Here is a 4,467-nt window from a genome sequence, read left to right as displayed (position 1 = left end):
AAGAGCACAAACCAGCAATGCACCCGTATCGAGTGGCTGAGCCTTTTAACAAGCGCTCATGCAGATTCCTTGCTGACTGTTGGCACCACGATTTGTTGGGCGAGTTTGTCAAGTGGTGAGTCAGTCGCTGGGGCAGACCAACTATAAAAAGTCAACAAATAATGACAGCAACACAGGAGGTTTATCCGTGACCTCTGGACACCCAGACGCCAAACCAACTTAAATAGCACTGCAATCAAAGCACTCATGTACTGTACTATTCATACAGCATTCAGCCTGCTAATGTCAACTGATATGTAGCTGGTTCCATAGTAGGTACAGAAAAAGCCGTTAGGTTCAACAAGCCCATTCTTTCTTCAGAGGTCAACCCAACCTAACCACCTTTTTAGCATTTTCCTCAAATCATTTTTTTCTTTCCAGAAATACATCCAGTTGTCTCCTCAACCACTTCAGTCACCTTCTCTGGCAACATATTCCACAACTCTAACAACACTTGGAGTAAAAAGAAATTCTGTATTTCCCTTCTTACTCCTAACTTCCTCATTTTTAACTCGTGTCTGCCCTGATATTTGAACTTTCTATCATCAACACAATTGCCTGGGTCAATTTTGTCAATTCTCTTTGTGATCTTAAAAGAATGGACAGTAAACTTTCTTAACTTTCAAAGACAATCAAAATGGGGCAACTCAATAAATTTCTGAAATAAAAACAGAAAATGCTGGTCAGGCAGCATCTGTAGAGAGAGAAACAGAGTTAACATTTCAGGTCGATGACCCTTCGTCAGAACTGGAAAAAGTTGGCGATGGAACAGGTTTTTAAGCAAGTGTAGGGGGAGGGGAGGAAAGAACAAAAGGGAAGGTCTGTGATAGGATGGAAGGTGGGAGAGATTAAGAGACAAAAGGGATGATGGTGCAAGGCAAAAGGAGATGGCAATGGGACAAGTTAAGAAACAAAAGATGACTCTAGATGAAATGGCAATGGCAGAATGAAAGACAGCTGCCATTTGAGAGAGAGATAAAAAGAAATGAAAAAAAATATAGGGGCAGAGGTTATGATCTGAAATTGTTGAACTCGATGAGTCCAGAAGGCTGCAAAGTGCCTAATCGAAAGATGAGGTGCTGTTCCTCGAGGTTACACTGAGCTTCATTGGAAGAGGTCAAGGATGGAGAGGTCAGAGTGGGAGTGGAGCGGTGAATTAAAGTGACAGGTGACCGGAAGCTCAGGGTCACCCTTATGGACTGAATGGAGGTGTTCCGCAAAGCGGTCACCCAATCTGCATTTGCTCTCCCCAATGTAGAGGAGACCACATCGTGAGCAGCGAATACAGTATACTAAATTGCAAGAAGTACAAGTAAATTGCTGTTTCACCTGGAAGGAGTGTTTGGGGCCCTGGACAGTGGGAAGGGAGGAGGTAAAAGGGCATGTGTTGCATCTCCTGCGCTTACACGTGAAGGTGCCAGGCGAAGGGGAAGGGGTGCTGGGGGTGATAGAGGAGTGGACCAGGGTGTCGCGGAGGGAGCAGTCCCTTCTAAAAGGGGAGGTGAGGGAAGATGTGTTTGGTGGTGGGATCATGCTGGAGGTGGCGGAAATGGCGGAGGATGATCCGCTGAATGTGAAGGCTGGTGGGGTGAAAGGTGAGGACAAGGTCTTCATCCCTCTTCATAATATAGCAAAAAAAAATAGAAAATATATTTCAGTCATTAAATTAACTAATTAATAGCAAGCAGTTGAGAGGCACAAGGTGCCATTGCAGAAGTAGATTAACAGGCAGCATTCATGGACCTACTGAGCTGAAGGAGACTGAACCTATGTAGCATTTAGTTAGTTATATGGGGGGAGGGAACATTTAACTTCAGTGAGGTTGTAGTTAAACATGAATATTAATATGTTTATTATTAATTTATTTATAACCTGACTAACATTTTGTTAAGCACTCTGGCATAATGCTAAGAGAAGATTTTACTTTCTGTAAAAAGCAGGTTACATTCCTTGACTGATCTACAAATTTGGGCCATGATTTCCCATACCTCGGCGGATCCGGTGCGGCCGAGGTCGGTGGTGAGTTCCGGCCTCGCTGCTGGCTCCAGTCCGCTCTGTAGAATGATTTTCCCCTGATTAAACCAGCACGTTTTCCGGCCAATTGAAGGAAGCAGGTCTGATGATGTCACTTGATGACGCATCATCAGCCAGTTTCCTTAAAGGGACCATGCGCAAATTTATTTTGACAGTTGTGCTGTCAGTGTTCTACAGCATTGAGGTGCTGCAAACCCTGACAAGCACTGCACAAAGGTGCACGGCTGCACCCAGGCTCTCCCATGACTCCCTCCATAAGCTTATGGTGGGAATCTGAGTACCAAGGTGAGATAGTTTCAAGGGCACTGATGCTGATGTAATAGATGGCAGGTGAAGTAGAGATGACAGAAGCAATCTGCCAATGGTGAGAGAGGTTGTTCCAATGAGGTGACACTGGATAGAATGTTTACTCCAAACACTTGCAATCTGCATAAAGCTCTCTGTCTTCCAAATGCAGTAAGCAACAGCTTCTGACCTTGGAAAGTAAACAGCTATGAGATGGGAGCTTTTATAGCACATTTGCAGCTGTCAAGTAATGAGATGATTCCATGGTAACACAACTCCCGACCTGCTTACCTGATGTGATCCCCGAGCAGCGTAGAACCCGTGGGCGACCTCGTAAAATTTAAAGGTGAGCTCAAAATACTTTTAAAGTTTTTCTTAACAAGGTCATAATGATCTAAATTGCCTCTCCCACCGCTGCGTGCCGGGTCTGTTCAGCGTTGACAGATCAATCATCCGGGAAAGTCGCATGGCGGCAGGTTGACAGCGAGTTCCCGACCCACTGTCAACAAAATTTTTTTCCCCACCCGACCCGACATCAAATGCACCCGCTGACCCCTCAAAACATTCCCCCGATCATCCATATACAGTAATTGGCTTATTTGATGTATATCAGGAAGAATGAGTGATAATCTGATTACACCAGATATTTAAAACCACGGCCACGTTCTTACTTTGTGTTTGGTGACCGTATAAAGCAAATAATAAACCTATAATTACTTTCATAATTTAAAAATAAATTACCAAGTAAAAATTATCTAGGCCTCTGATGGTCCATAGGGCACTAACAAAAATAAAAGAACTTTCATTTGTGTAGCACCTTTCATAGCCTCAGAATGTCCCAAAGCACTTTGCAGCCAATGAAGTACTTTTGAAGTGTAGTCATAGTTGCAATACAGGAAACGCAACTGCCAATTTACACCCAGCAAAGTCCCACAAACACCAATGAGATAAATGACCAGATCATTAGTTTTATTGATGTTGTCTAAGGGAAAACGCCCCTGTTCTTCTTTGGATAGTGCTATGGGATCTTTTATGTTCACCTCAGAGGGCAGAGTGGGCCTCAATTTAACATCTCATCCAAAATACAAAACCTCTGACAGTGCAGCACTCCCTCAGCAGTAAACTGAAGTGTCAGCCTAAATTATGTGCTCGTACCTTTGGAGTGGGACTTGAACCCATGAACTTCTAACTCACAGGTGAGCATGCTGCCACTGAACCAAGGCTGACACTCGAATAAAGTGATAACATCCATTTTTATCCTGGGGGCTGCTTAGTATTCCAATATTTTGTGCTGTTTCCATAACAATCACTTTTTATGGGATGTGGCTGTCAGCCCGAAGCTCAACGCCAAACCTGGAGGATCAGGAGATTACGCTTTGGCTTCTACCCTTTGAGCTAGATATCTTGCGTGACTCCTAGACAATGTGCTGTGCTTGATAGCATCGATTTTAGGCTCACGGAAGCAAGTAAACCTCTTTACTTCATTAACGTGGTAGCACGAATAAGATCAAAGCAGAGGAAGAAATAGGAAGCAGAGGGAAAGTAAATAACCCGCAGATGGTGGGAAGGGATGGCAATGAATCTTGTCTAAAAGTTTAAGTAAGTCATTTTTGAAATTCTTCACAATTAATAGCAACTTTATAAGATATTGTTAGCATTGCTGAATATAAGAGGGCAACATGATATTAAGGGATATTTTAATTAATAACAAGCAACATTCTGTAGTAAAAATGTCACAGAAAATCATTTACAGGGCAATGTTACGAATAGTGGCAAGTCTCACCCACTGGCTGTACATATCGGGAAATCACAGGCACAGTGCCCATAATTTTTATCTATTAAACCTACTGGGTGAACAGTTCATGACTATCTCCCCAATCTATATGGTCAGCGGCCGAGGTTCCACACCAGGAGCACATTAATAAAGTCATGCCTTACTTCTCTTTTGCATTCAAATCTTTTTCTTTTTTCTAAGTGCTTGCTGATGCATCCTAATACAGAGCCTGTGAGGAGTTAACAGTGCACAAGGCAAATGTATCAACTAAAATATTATTTTAACATATATATGAAATTGTTTAAGCAAAATAAATTACATTCCAGAGAGGAGAA

The sequence above is a fragment of the Somniosus microcephalus genome, chromosome 21 (assembly GCF_052327205.1).
Source record: "Somniosus microcephalus isolate GS21.2 chromosome 21, FLI_Smic_1.0, whole genome shotgun sequence".
Lineage (NCBI taxonomy): Eukaryota > Metazoa > Chordata > Chondrichthyes > Squaliformes > Somniosidae > Somniosus > Somniosus microcephalus.
Note: the sequence above shows the minus strand (reverse complement) of the source record.